Source organism: Dromiciops gliroides, chromosome 6 (genome assembly GCF_019393635.1).
Source record: "Dromiciops gliroides isolate mDroGli1 chromosome 6, mDroGli1.pri, whole genome shotgun sequence".
Lineage (NCBI taxonomy): Eukaryota > Metazoa > Chordata > Mammalia > Microbiotheria > Microbiotheriidae > Dromiciops > Dromiciops gliroides.
In genome coordinates, this window is record NC_057866.1 from 141,389,721 (window position 1) to 141,405,505 (window position 15,785).

A 15,785-nucleotide genomic window follows, 5' to 3' on the forward strand; every position below is an offset into this window, starting at 1 on the left:
GTGACAAAGTGCTAATCAAGAGAAACAGACACCAGGTGCTGTTTTTGGATTCCCAGGAAGGAGAAAAGATCATCCGTGGCTAGAGTGGCCAGTGGAGGTTTTGTTAGAATATCTAGGACTCCATCAAATCCTTGAAAGTTGAGTTGAATTTAGATAGATATTAGGATTTTGGACAGGAGAAATGGCATGAGCAAAGCTATAAGGTAAAACTAGAATAAAACTGTAGCTCTCCTGTTCCCCTAGTCCAGGATAGAAGCTCACATTTTGTCCTGCTAGGATTTAATTTTCTTGATCTTAGGATTTCATAACAAAAATTTTAGTCAACTCAAAAACATAGCTCATTTGTTCATTCAGTGGGCACAAAGGATTGTGCTGGGTTTCTTACCTAAATACTAATATCTAACACATACAATCATTAGGTATTTGAAACTCCTTATGAGATAGAATTAACAGGTAATATTATGCTCATTTTTCAGATGAGGAAACTGAGGCTCAGAGAGACTGAGTGACATGCCCAGAGTCTCATATTAAGAGTGATAGGCAGTGGGGCAGCTAGATGGCACAGTGGTTAAAGCACCGGCCCTGGATTCAGGAGTACCTGAGTTCAAACCCGGCCTCAGACACTTAAGACTTACTAGCTGTGTGACCCTGGGCAAGTCACTTAACCCCCATTGCCCCGCCAAAAAAAAAAAAAAAGAGTGATAGGCAGGATTTGAATACAGATCTTTCTAACTCCATATTCAATACTTTGCCCAAAATACCATGATGCCTCAAGATCACTGAATGAAGGATTGCTTACTAAAGGTAACCAACACATCTTTACATTTTGGAATTATTAATAAGAAATTCAACATCACAGCAATAACTCCCAAACACCATAAGATGGCCAATATATATCCTTCTACTTTTCTTAATATAACCAGAAGTCAAATTTGAAGCCAGCTCTTCCTTCCTTTGGATTTAGCTTTCTTTCCACTATGGCAAACTATTTCATTAGGTAAGACATCGTTTCTGGGTTCATAATTATGAGGGCCCAAGAATTCAGGTGCATATCTACCTTATTTTGATGTATTATGAAGAATATTTAATGGAAAAATTCTTACATGAAATGATGATTTGACATTAAAGCATCAATCTCTTCAGAAGTAATCAGAGAATGGAGGTTCTGTATCAAGGCACCTGATTGCACTTTAAACTTTATTTGCTCATGGCAGGGCATGAGCTTAACAGGCTTCCTGTGATTTGAAGTCGATTATGCACTTCCATATTATATGCTACTATATATAGTACAACGTTCAGGCTCATAAGCATGGTAAACTATCTAATCACAGTAGAGAAACTAACTCTGAGGCTTGGTAGGACCCTGATTCCATCATTGCAGCTGGGGAGACAAATTTCCCCATTAAGAAGACATTGCCAGTTAATTTTAGATTAAACTAATTTCTAATGGGTAGTAGCTGGATTAGGAGCTTTCAGTTTTCTAAGTAACCATGTGAAAGATTCAACTGTTTTGGCATTTATTGCCTCTGCCTTTTGAATCAAGAGATTTACCTATGTGATCCAGGCCTTTTCTTATAAGAATCTCAGCATCTGTTCCTAACCTCTGCCACAGAAATAAATGTGGTGAATAGGTAAAAAAACAAACCCAACAAAACCAACAAACAACTCAAGTCAAGAATGACTTCAGCCTTTGAATATGTGAATGCAGTCCATTGTGTCTTGGTATCCTTAGAATAGGCAGTCTGTAACCCGATGAAATTGAGCAATGAAAATGTGAAATTGAATATCTGGAGGAATTCAGAATAATGAGATATATTAAACAGAAAAAAGTCTCTCAGGGGCGGTAGAGGAGGCTTCGTGGCCTGACTCATTTGAAACAAGACTGAACTAGGCACTAGAAAATATACTAAAGGGAATTCTTCTGCACTAGAAGGGAAATGTACATGATCACTTGAAAGGTTATTTTTCTCCTTTTAACATCTAGGATTCTACATAACAACAGCTAGCAATAGCTAGTTGGAGGGTAGGGGGAGATTGTATTTTATAGGCCTTTATTTCTCAACAATTCTATTATTTCTTCTTTCCTTTGTTCTTTCTGGGATTAGAAATGATGGAGAGACAGTAATTATATTTTCTCCTTTTTCCTTTCTATAAATTTACTAAAACTGATGACTAGAGTGCTTAAGTGTTTTTGCTCAGGCTAATAAAACAAAATATGCAATTAAAATGACACATTTGTCTTTTTGAAAACAGGGTTATTGATGATGCCACTTGTTTTTCACAACAGTCATTTCTGTAAGTACATCCCTCTGCCCCTGAATTGAATTCTACTTGTAGCACACAAACCAAAATATCAGTTAAGCACAAAGAACTGACCCAGTGATTATGTCTATTGAAATATGTAGTATTCACTTCCACCAAGAGGAGGGAGACATGTTTCATTATCTCTTGTCCTGGAACATTATTGGATTTTCAGTTGTTAGGTTTTTATTCTTTTTGGTAATATTTTCATTTATGTTGTTGAAGTTGCATATATTGCTTTTTGGATACTGTTTCTGAATCAGTTCATACAGTTCTTCCTACATTTTTCTAAATTCCTTGTAGTCCCCCTTTCCTACTATACAATGATATTTGTTTTATTCAAGTATTCATTCATTCATTCATTCAATGAATCACAAGCATTTCTGTAGTAATTAATATATGCCAGACACTGTGATAGGGGCTGGGAAAGAAATATAATAATTAAAATAATCTCTAGTCTCAAAGAGCTTACAGATGCTTTATAGGTAGAAATAGCCTGGTTTGACAACTGATTAGACATATGGAATGAAGGTGAGTGAAGCTTAGGTGGAATATATAGATCTGTGAGAGATGATAATCAAATTCATCAGAACTGGTGAGAACACCAAGAGAAAGAGTAGAGGGAGAAAGAAAAGAAGGTCCAAGATAGGGTTTTGGGGAGTGGACACAGTTGAGGGGAAGGAATGACATGGTCATCCAGAAAACAAAGAGCCAGAAAAGGGGGATGAGAAGGTGTGAATAGATAAGTAGAAAGAAAAATGAGTGTCAAAACAACTACAAACAAACAGAGAAGAGAGAAACTCAAAGAGGAGAGAGTGGTCAACAGGTCAATGCAGTAGACTGGTTGTGTGACTTCCTCCTGCATCATTCAGTACCTTGAGAAAAAACAGAGGAGGTAGATTGGCAGAATAATCCAGGACTGAGGTTTGATACTGGATAATCAGAGATAGGACTGGGGCTAGTGGAGGTGCATAAGAGATCCAGGAGTAGAGGACAGTGTGGAGTTAGTTTGACTAATTATGGGGCCAAGATTGGAAAGGAAGAATGCAAAGTCAGAGTAGGGGCAGAGAAAGCAATGAAACAGAAGACTTAAAGGTATGGATGAGGGTGAAGGATTAGTTTATGAAGGGTTGATATGTAGGGAAAGACAGAATAAGAGATCAGATGGCAAAATGTCTGAGGTTTTTTTATGTATTAAGGAACTGAAATAATTGTCAGTAATCTTGAAATCCAGGGTGTTACAATCCATGAGTGGTTGAGATGAAGTGGACTAGGAAGTAATGAAATGAAAGCAGACAGAAATTCCCAATAGATGGGCACTTATTTTATTTCTAGGCTTTGTTACCACAGAAAGTGCTACTATGACTATTTTGCTGTGTATTGAACTTCATTTGTCTTTGATCTTTTTGAAGTATGTGCTTAATACTCCAGTTTAAGAAAAGCTGCTTAAACTGTGGGTCACAAACTCAAATGGGGTCATATAACATTGTGGGGGTTGTAAGAAATTTGGCAACAGTAAAAGGTTATGTGGGGGAAGCTAGGTGGGGCAGTGGATAAAGCACTGGCCCTGGATTCAGGAAGACTTGAGTTCAAATCTGGCCTTAGACACTTGATACTTACTAGCTGTGTGACCTTGGGCAAGTCAGTTAACCCTCACTATCCTGCAAAAAAAAGGTTATGTATACCTATTTTATATACCTATATATGTAGAATCACATAAAAAATTTTTGGGCAAAAAGGGGTTACGAGTGAAAAAAGTTTAAGAAGCTCTGGTATAATATATGAATAATTTGGTCACTTGGTTGAATAATTCCTGATAACCAGAATAGATGAACCAATTCACAGCTCTACCACCAGTGTATTAGTACATGCCTGTTTTCCCACAACCCCTCCAACAATGACTGTTTCTACTGTTTGTCATCCTTGCCAATTTGCAGTGTGTGAGGTGAATCCTGAAAATTGTTTTAATTTTAATTTTTATAATTATCAGTGTACTTATGAACAAGAAAATCCTTTTCATTCTCATAAATTATGATACCATCATGATAAAGCATAAAACATGCCCTGTACAGCACTGACAACAAAGAATCACCCACTCTTTTCTGAGGCTGTCCATTCTATTTGGGGAAATTTTCATTGTTACAAAATTGTCTTTAAATCAAAATCTGTCCCTCTGCAATTTCCACCTATTACTTCTTATTCTACCCTTTTGGGGCTGTGCAGAACAAAGCAAAACTAACTTCCACATGACAGCAATTCTATGATCTTATGGGAGAACATTTGAGGCTGCATAATTTCAGGTAGAACAAAGAGTTGGAAATATTTTTAAAGAACAACAAAACAGATTTCTGCACTTTAAAGATTCTGCAATGACTTCTTAACTTCTCAGGGATAGATGAGATTCGCAAGGCCCACTCAACCATCTGTTTTGCCTGATTTCAGTCCATTTCCATCTTTTCCAGGGACACAGAGACAAATAATGTATGTGCACTTAAAAAAAAAAAAAGAAAGAAAGCTTGGGTTGTGTTCCTAATTCTGAGTTACTTGGAATCTATCTTTGTCTTGAGGCTGTATATAACTTGAAATGCAATGCCAAAATGTATTTTCAAGTGACTTTTTAGTATACAAGAAAGTTTTTTGTTTGATGCCATTGGAAGTAAAAGCTTAGTAGCTTAGAATGTGGACTATCCAAGATTATGTCATTAAATAATTTTTTTTTCTGTTGGCAGCATTGTCAACTTAATTCACAATTGAGGTTGCTTTGTGGAGATGAATCAACATTTAAGTCGTGTGTATCTAAATGCATATCTATGGAGAATTTGGGAATGTCTAACTTTTTACAATCAACATGTTTACCTCAGGAATCCAAAATAAGAGGAGGGAAAAATTTAAGTTATTAGAGGCAAAAATACAGACCTTATGAGACAACACATAGTGATCACTGTGGAACTTCAGATGACAATGAAAGAGAAATAGATCTTTTAAAAAAGAACCATGTTTGATCTCTTTCAATTACTCCTTTCTGAGAAATGGGCTAATGAGGTTAATTTTACAATGGAGGAAACAGTCAAACTTTGAATGGAAATGACCCAGAACCTCTGTTTCAAGGCCACCCAGTAAGTCAAGAAGATGTTATCTTGAGAAGGGAAACAACTCCAAATGCTTTTTGAAGTGGGACTCATTTTCAAGCTGGTGACATTTCTGAGTTGTCTTGTAGTTCTAACTTAAAGTTTGAGGTAGCCTGGGACCTTACCATCATTGCTTCAGGAACATATGAACAGACCAAGGCAATTGTGGATATGGGAGCGGTCCCTCTATCGATTGACCTCCCCTATTTTCCAAATTACACATTAGTGAGCAAGCTGTGTGGGTACTGAGGAACATAGCAAATGATGGCCCTGAAGTGAGAGATGCCAGTATCATCTGTGATGTGATCCCTCCTTTCTAAACCTACTAAACCTGTTACATTTCTGTGGAATGTAACATGGATCTTGTTCAACTTCTGCTGGAATAGGAACCTATATCCTTGTGCAAAGGCACTTAAGTAGATCCTGCTAGTTTTTCTCCAACTGCAACACCAAGACCCTGAAATTCTGTTGGATGTTTACTGGGTTCTGTCATAGCTTACTGATGGCTCAAATCAGAGGGTTAACCAAGTGGTGCAGACTGGAGTCCTTCCACAACTAATCTTCCTCATGAGTAGCCCATACCTTACTATCATGATCTTCTCCCTCTGTACAGTTAACATTTTTATCAGGACAGATCAACAAACCCAGATGGCCACTGATACAGGTTTCTTTTTCTTTCTTTTTTTGAGGCAATGAGGGTTAAGTGACTTGCCCAGGGTCATACAGGTAGTAAGTGTCAAGTGTTTGATGCCAGATTTGAACTCAGGTCCTCCTGAATCCAGGGCCAGTGCTCTATCCACTGCACCACCTAGCTACCCCATGATACAGGTTTCTTGAGAGTACTGCCCCATTCCCTGAATCACCACAGGGCCTCTATCCAGAAGAAGGCTGTGTGGGTTCTCAGCAACATTGCTGCAGGACTTTGTGATCAGATCCAGGAACTTATTATCTGTGGGCTGCTGCCACCTTTGGTGGCCTAGCTATGAAATAGAGAATTCAAAGTCGAGAAAAAGGTTATTTTGACAGTGGCTAACTTCACAACAATCATACCAGGTGATTGAACTCATGAAGGCTGGAATCCTGGAACCTTTGCTCAATCTGCTCACTGTTGAAGATAGCGAAACTCTCCTCCTTATTCTTGACATTATCACTCATTTCTTTCAGGGTACAGAGAAACTAGGGGAGAAGGAAAGGCTGTGTTTTCTAATAGAGAAACTTGGTGGACTAGATAAAATCAAGGCATTACAATTTCATGATAACAGCTTGATCTTTCAAGCTTCCTTGGACCTTATTGAAAATTACTTTTCTGAGGTGGAAAATCTCCTAGATCAAGCAGAGGTAGAGCAAGAAAATAATATCTTCAAATTTTCCATGGAAAAGAAGAATAATGAATTTAACTTATAAGACAGACAACTAAATTTTCCAAAGAAACTGTACTTGATGAATGGGGATAGGGGAAACACTTTAAAAAATTACTTCATTATATCACAGAGATTAAAGATATAAAGGTTTTGCATATTTATAAATAAGATTTTTTTTCATGACAAAAAATCCAACTTCATAATTCGATTTAATGCTAGAGATACAAAGGCAAAAATTCAAATATCCCTTGCTCTCAAGGTGCCTCCCTTCTATTGGATGGGATATAAAAAGTAAAAAATAAATAGATACAAAATATCCACAAAGGAATACAAAGTAATTTTACAAGGGAGGAAGTACTAAAACATGACAGGATTAGGAAAGACCTTTTTGAAGGAGGTAAACCTTAGCTGTGCTTTGAAGGAAACTTTAAAGGGATTTTATGAGATGGAAGACTCTTACTTATCTCTAAATACATAGATGGATGCATCTTTGTATCTGAGCATCAGAATAATTCCTATAGCACTTTAAGTTTTTCTTTACGGCAGCCTAATGAAGTAGGTAGTGTAAGTGTTAATGTACCTGTTTGGCAAATGGAGAAAGAGCACTGGATCTTTGTTGTTGGATGGACCGAAATTCACATTTGCCATCAGATTGATTTGGGATAAGTTACCTCTTCTCTCTGGACTTCTTACTCTTCATCTTTAGAATAAGGAGGATGGGCTAAATATTCTGTAAAGTTCCTTTCACATCAATGATTATATGATTCCACTGGTCAAAAAGGACATTTACCTATTGTAATGTTGGCCCCATCCAACATTTAGTGGCTCTGTCACAACTTCTAAAGCTGTGCTTTTAGCACATATACATAGTTCCAATAAGTATTATTTATGGGTCAGTTATAGGCCCATATGCAAATTATTGGCCCATATGCCAATTGTGGGCCAGACACTGTGCTAAAAATTGGGGATACAAAGAAGGGCAAAAGATAGACAACACACAAACAACCACATATAAACAAGCTATATACCACATAAAGTAGAAATAATCAATAGGGGACAGCTAGGTGGTGCAGTGGATAGAGCACCGGCCCTGAATTCAGGAGGACCTGAGTTCAAATCTGACATTAGACACTTAACACTTACTAGCTGTGTGACCTTGGGCAAGTCACTTAACCCTCATTGCCTTGTAAATTTTTTTTTTAAATTAAGAAATAATCAATAAAGGAAAGGCATTAAGAGGAATTGGGAAAGGTGTCTTGAAGAAAATGGGATTGTATCTGGGACTTGAGGAATACAGGTAAGTCAGAAGATTGAGATAAAGAGGAAGAGAATTCCAAGTATGGAGAACAGTTAGTGAAAATGTGTGGAGTCAGGAGATGGAGTATTTTTTATTTATTTATTTTTTTGGTGAAGGAATTGGGATTAAGTGACTTGCCCAGGGTCACACAGCTAGTAAGTATTAAGTATCTGAGGCTGGATTTGAACTCAGGTCCTCCTGACTCCAGGGCTGGTGCTCTATCCACTGTGTCACCTAGCTGCCCCCTGAGATGGAGTGTTTTGTGTGAGGAACAGTAAGGAAGCCAGTGTCCCAAGACTGTAGGATAGGGGAGTAAGAAGGCTGGAAAGGTAAAAAGGGTCAGGTTATAAATAGCTTCAAATGCCAAATAGAGGGTTTAAAATTTGATCCTGGAGTTTGTTCAATCAAGGTGGGGTAGAAAGTGACATGGTCAAACTTGTGCTTTAAGATCTATTTAAGAGCAGGGTATAGGACAGATTGGTGCAGGGATAGGCTTGACGCAGAGAGATCGTTGGGCTACAGCAATCATTCGAGAGTGTGGTAATGAGAATTTCACCAGGACAGTTGAAGTGCCAGAGGAGAGAAGGGGACATGTACAAGAGAGATTATGTAGGTAGAAATGACAGCATTTGGCAACAGATTGGATATGGGGCATGAGAGAGATAGGAATCAAGGCTCCATTTTCTCAGATAGTGGTGAATATACTCACGATAAGAATAATTGTAGTACCAGCCATTTACATAGTACTTTAAGGTTTATAAAACGCCCCCCCCCTTTTTTTTTAACATGATCTCCTTTGAGTCTTGCAATCAACCTGTGAGGTAGGTACTACAGATATTATCATCTTTATTTTACAAATGAGGAAACCAAAGTTCAGGGATATAAAGCTACTTGCCCATGGCCACTCAACTAATATCTACAAGAGCCCAGCTTTTAATCTCATTCTTAAGTGCAACATTTTAGTCACTATAGCACATTAGCTTTGATATATAACTTAAAATGGATTTCACAGATATTTTAGTTTTTATATCCTAGATTTTTGCCTTACATCTCTTCCCCATCACCTCCTAAAGAGCCGACTCATAACAAAAATAAGTTTTAAAGAAAAAAAAGAGGAAAAAATGAGCAACATTGATACATTAAAGTCTGAAGTTATTTTCACATATGGTTTGAATTATGGGGGTCTGACTAATTTATCTGATCTTATTTTTGACAAGCATAGGATTCTAGACTCTAGAGCTAGAAGGGAACTTCAGAATAATGTACTCTACTGAACACCCTCCTTTTCAGTTGAGAAATCTGAAGTTGAGATAGAGGAAGGGAATTGCTCAAGATGATGGAACTAATTGTTGTTGTTTGTTCTTTGTTCTTGAAGAGGATCATGACATCAGGAAGTGATGTCATGACTTACAGTGAACTCTATGTAAATAAGGGAGGATTGTACAAAGTCACCAACCTCACTCTCTCCTCCAGAGCCATCTGGGTCCAGTGGCAAGATTTAGATCAGGATGCCTGGAGATGGTCCTGGATGTTTAAGGCAATTGGGGTTAAGTGACTTTCCCAGGGCCACATGACTAGTAAGTATCTGAGATGAGATTTGAACTCAGATCCTCCCAACTTCAGGGCTAGTGCTCTATCCACTGTACCACCTAGCTGCCCCTATGGAAGTAATAGGAAGTAGAAGTAGGTCCTACATACTAAAAAACAAGCCCTTTAGTGGTGAACTTGGACCTTGCACTTGAAAAAACATTTTTGGATATAATTAAACCTTGAAACATCATGATATTGGAAATTATATATTCCTGTCACTTTGGAAATCTTCACTTGGGATGAAATTTATGATAGTGTTTGTGCCAAGGATCCCTTTAGTATAGCTAATGGAATTACAAGATTATAATGATCTTCTTTTGATGGAAGGTAGAATGATGCAGTAGAAGAACCTGAATTCACCTGCTAGCTTTGTCACTATCTGTGTGTCCATAGATAAGTCACTTCTTTTCTATGGACCTGTTTCTCATTTATAAAATGGGAGAGTGATACTGTATGACTTCTATGGTCTATTCCAGCTCTTGGTCCATAGTCTTAAACTGTGTGATCTTATTGCACATCCTTTGTCTCAGATTTATAATTAAATAGGTTTGGATTACCTAGAGTCCAGAAAATAAAATTAACAACATTAAATCAGTTGAAAATAGTTCTTGAGTTTACTAAGATGAGGGCTGGAAAAAAATTTTTTTTTCTTTTTAAAAATTTTCCTCCCCCTCCAAGAAAACAGTTTCTTAGAAGATCAAGCATGATAGTCTAAGGTGGTAGATACAACTTTGAAATAATTAAGGTAACAAGTTCGTTATTACAAAACCTCAGTCAGATGAAGAAGGATTTAAAAACTATAGCTATAGGACACATTGCTTATGTAGTTAACATTTCTAGAGCAATTTAAGTTTTTCAAAGTGCTTTAAATACATTACCTCATTGGATCCTCACAACAACTTTGGGAGGCAGGTACTATTATCATCCCCATATTATAGAGGAAGAAAAAGTCACAGAGCTGTTAGGGGACTTGTTAAGGGACACACAACTAGTAAGTATCTCAGGGAAGATTCAAGTCTATTTCTCCCTGACTGAAGGGCTGGCACTCTGTCCCCTATGTTATTCTATTAATTTACTGAATCTGGGTAAGTGGCTAATGATTTGAATACAAAGGAAATGAAAGTCATCAAAAAGCCTGCTTGTGAATCACAAAAAGATTGCCTTTGTTTCAGATACTAATCTCAGCATGTCTTCAAAGTAGGGCTAAAAACTCAACTAGAATAAAGTCTTTGCCTGTATTAGTCTCTGAGAAGTCTATCAGTCTTCTGACTACTTTGTAAGAGGTGCCTGTCCATCAAGCAGGCATATTTTATAGGTCCTGGAGGGAAGGAATAACATATTAAATTTTACCAACCTTTATTCTCAGTAACACTTTATCTCAAGTGCCCATTAGCCAACATGGGCTAGAAGCGCCTGTTGAATTATGATGAAGACTCTCTCAGCAGTCAAATTTTCTGGAATTTATTTATAACAAATGGGCCTCTGACAACCCTTTACCTTGGTTAATATCCTGTAAAGGAGTCTTTTTCTGGGAGGAACTGCAATGTGCTACCCTTAATGAAGAATCAAAGCCAGAGAAACTTGTTACCTGCTTTTCCCAAACATCTACAAAGGACCTTAAGCACATAGAGGGCCAAATGCTTTCCATTACACATTTCAGCCTATGATTTCAGATCTTAATTTCCAGTACCTTTCTTTTTATGCCATGATAATAATAAAACTCTAGAAAATATACAGTGTCAGATTCCTTTCCGACTCATCATTTCAATATTTTCATAGGCTGTAGCTATTTTAATTAGGAGAAGAGCCTTTTGGGTGGGTGCCTTTTGTCGAATTCTAATGAAACTGAAGAGCATGAAATGCAGTTTCCCTGTTTTTAAATGAAGCTACTTTTATAGAAATAAAATGAGAAATGGAGAAATGGTTGAAGTCACAGTGCATGAAATTAAGGGAGCCTAGACTGTATTGGCAACTGTTAACATTTTTTTCCCCTTGAGTTGATGTTTGGTATTTTGAGGTCCAAAGATTTGGCTATTAACAAACAGAGGATCTCAGAACTCTCTCTCTCTCTCTCTCTCTCTCTCTCTCTCTCTCTCTCTCTCTCTCTCTCTCTCTCTCTCTCTCCTCTTTCTTCCTTTCTTTCCTAAATATTGTGTGGCTTATAATACACAAACTTTTAATTATTCCAGTTGTGGTAGTAAAGGAAAATTGAAGCAAAGTGAGATAAAAGCTCCTATTTCAAACAAACAAAATCAAATTGACAATGGCATATAGTTTTTTATCATAAAATTATTTTATTATTTTCTAGTTACATGTAGAGATAGTTTTCAACATTTTCTTTTATAAGATTTCTAGTTCCAATTTTTTCTCCCTCCCTCCCTTCCCTCTCCCTTCCCCCAAGACAGCAAGAAATCTGATATAGGTTATATATGTACAATCACATTAAATATATTTCTGCATTAGTCATATTGTGAAAGAAGAATTAGACCAAAGGGGAAAACCTCAAAAAACAAAAAAAGGAGAAACAGTATGGTTCAGTCTGCATCTAAATTCCACAGTTTTTTTTTTTCAGGATGTGGTCTATTTTCCATAATGGGTCCTTTGGAATTATCTTGGAACATTGTATTGCTGAGAAGAGTTAAGGCTATCACAGCTGATCATTATACAATGTTGTTGATACTGTGTACAATGTTCTCCTGGTTCTGCTCATCTCACTCAGCATCAGTTCATGTAAGTCCTTCCAGGTTTCTCATTTTTTCTCACAGCACAGTAGTATTTCATTACATTCATAAACCATACCTTGCTTACCTATTCCTTAATTGATGGGCATCCCCTCAATTTCCAATTTTTTGCCACCACAAACAGAGCAGCTATAATTATTTTTGTACATGTGGGTCCTTTTCCATTTTTATGATCTCTTTGGGATAAAGATCTAATAGTGGTATTGCTGGATCAAAGGCTATGCCCAACTTTATAATGGCATGTAGTTTTGAGATAAATAACCAAATTTTGGCTGGAGTACAAGTAAAGGTTAATTCAACATGGAGGCAATAGAGAAAGATCACAGATATTTTCAGACTACTTGTAGTAATATCAAAAGCTTGATCAAGATTCAGGACCCCCCACCTCTAACTTTATAGTTACCAAATTAACACCTTTTTATGTGGTCATTCAGTTCAATAATAGGCTGCCTTTCAAAGGGTAGGTATGTCCACATAACACAAAGGAAAGAGGTGAATGGTCATTAAAAACAACAACAAACCAAGAATAGAGGCAACCAGTGTGGGTGGTTTAAGTCCCAAACTGGAGTCTGGATACTCAATGATCTCATTTACCTTTCTTTATAAATTAAATTAACTGAATATTGTTAATCATTCCCTTATTGTTTTTCCTTAGGGAAGACTAGATTAATCTGGTTTTAGACATTACTAGGTGGGTGATCCTGGACAATTCACTTAATCTCAATCTGCCTTAATTTTCTCAACTGTAACATAAAGATAATAATAGCACTTACCTCCCAGTATTATTGTGAAGATAAAATTTGTAAAGCATTTAGCACAGTGCCATGCAAATAGTAAGTGATTAAATGCTTGTCTTCCTTCTTCTTCTAGGCAGCTGGAAGGCTCAGTGGAAAAAATGGGAGACCAGTCAGGATGACCTGAGTTCAGATCCAGTGTTAGACACTTTCTGGATGCTTGGCACATATTAAGTGCTTTAAAAAATCACTTTCTGACTGACCCTGGGCAAGTCACTTAACTTAGCCTCCACCTGCCTCAATTTCCTCATCTGTAAAATGGGAATAATAATAGCATCTACCAACTAGAGTTGTGGTGAAGATAAAATGATATAATACTTGTATAGCGCTTTTCAAATCTTAAAACACTCTATGAAATGCTAGTTATTTTTATGTTAGCTATTTAACCAGACCTGAAAGTCTTTATCAAATATTTTAGTTTTGCCATTTGAGGTGAAGAAATTTTTCTTTTCTTTTCATTTCTTGAAGCATGAAGAGATAAAAATCATAGAAACACAGAATGTCAGAGCTGGACGGTACCCCAGTGACTATATGGCTGAATGAGCACTTGAAAGTAACTCACTTTTTCTGGTCATACCTTGTAAGTACACAGGCATACAGACTGGTGTAAACCCATATATAAAGAGAAAGGCACACATTTCTTTTTAAGGGAAATGGCTAAACTATCCAACTTATATTATTAGTTCAGTTGTTTCTCAGGTAAGCAGGGTTGAGGGGAGAGGAAAGGTGAATATTTCTTTTTGCGGGGCAATGAGGGTTAAGTGACTTGCCCAGGGTCACACAGCTAGTAAGTGTCAAGTGTCTGAGGCCGGATTTGAACTCAGGTCCTCCTGAATCCAGGGCCAGTGCTTTTATCCACTGTGCCACCTAGCTGCCCCTTATTGGTAGTATATAGAGCACTGGACATTCAGTCAGGAAGATTTGGGTTCACATCTTCCCTCAGGTACTTACTAGTTTTATGTTCTTATGCATCTCCCTGAACCTCTCTCAGTCTCAGTTTCTTGATACGCAAATAACAGCACCTACCTACAACCAAAAGAAAAGGTTTATAAGCTTGGCTATAACCGCTGATCTTGAAGATTCCTGATCATGGCTGGTATACAGGTCACACCCCTAGTGCAAAGTTATGTCATGAGAGATCCATTCATCCCAACTGAAAGTGACTTTGCACTATCAACTACAAAGCTATAGAATTCCTTTCTGTGCTCGTTATAAAAACAAGGTCATGCTCTAGGCATGCTGGAGGGTATTTGCAGAGTCATGACTCTTGGGGTAGAAAGTGCTCGGGAGGTCATGTATGTGTCTGTTCTATTTCATAGCACCATCTTCCCAGTGACATTTAGTGCTTGACTCCCTTCTCCCCTCAGTTGTGTCTGTATTTAACTTCTGACCCAATTTCACGGGATACTAGTCTAAGGAAAGTGAATCTTGTCCTTTGTGCTATCAGTACAAAAGAATCATATCTGTCATCCCTGTTTGTGTTTGGGATGATATTGGAGGGATGTGAATGAAGATCCTGAACTGATCAGGTTACCAGGGTTTGGTGGCCTTTAGGAAGGTTAGTTGGTTAGGTTCATGTTTCAGATTGTATGCCTGAGAGCCCACCTGTGCCTGATATTTAAGAAACCAACCGATAAAGATGCAATATCTTCACATCTATGGTCCCACGAAAGCATGTTGAAATTTTCCTAGTTTTTAATGACATCTTAAAAATATTTCCTGAAAAAAAGATATTTTTTTTAAAAAGAGAAAGAAGGTAAAAACATAGTTCTGGAATTCTCAAACCCTGCCATTAGACAAATTATGAAATAATAATACTGTTAGAATTTCTAGACTCATTACTTTTCACTTTTGGCATTGAGCAATACCTTCTCATTCATCCTTGTACCTTTCCTTCAATTCTACCTCTATTTAGTTCATAATTCTAATTTATTCAAGCTCATTATTTCAGCAATGCTGGGCAAGAAGTTGTAAATAGCCTGCTAGCTTTCCTCTGCACGGATTGATAACATCCAATCAGAGTGAGAAAGTCATTTATGTTATCCTAATATCCCAATAGCCTATACTGATTTGGCAGTGTCCGTTCATGAACTGACAACAACATCTGCTAGCAATTTATCCTCTATTATCTCCTACCTACCACTTAACCTACTGGATCAAACAATTCTGCATTCAGTCTCCCCTATCCACCTGTAAGTCTGAGATTTCACCAGGAAAAAAAAAATAGGGACAACCTAGTCTTTTTAAAGTTCATAAAATTGAAGTTCCAATATTTGTTTCAATTTTTGCTCACCCAAAATAGTTTGAATTTTTTTCTATTTTGGAGGTCATGACTCCCTTTCTACCTCTCTTCCTTTACTGGGTTTAGTTTTTTTTTTTTTCCTGAAGTCTTCTGAGGAGCAGTTAAAGATCCCATTTGTTGAAAGTAAAAGGAAAAACATTTTTACCATCACATATATCTCCTTGGTTGGTCTTATCAAAAGACTTCTCAGTCATGAGGGAAAATATTCTCTTGACCCAGTCCTTTAGTTGGTGGGCTTTTCCCAAAGCAAGAGTCATTTCTCAGGACAATT

General features: G+C 37.3%; 1 pseudogene; it reads left to right on the forward strand.

Annotated features, from left to right (window-relative positions):
* The first annotated feature begins 5,149 nt into the window (after positions 1 to 5,149).
* LOC122730681 lies at positions 5,150 to 6,833 on the forward strand (annotated as a pseudogene).
* Positions 6,834 to 15,785: the final 8,952 nt, after the last annotated feature.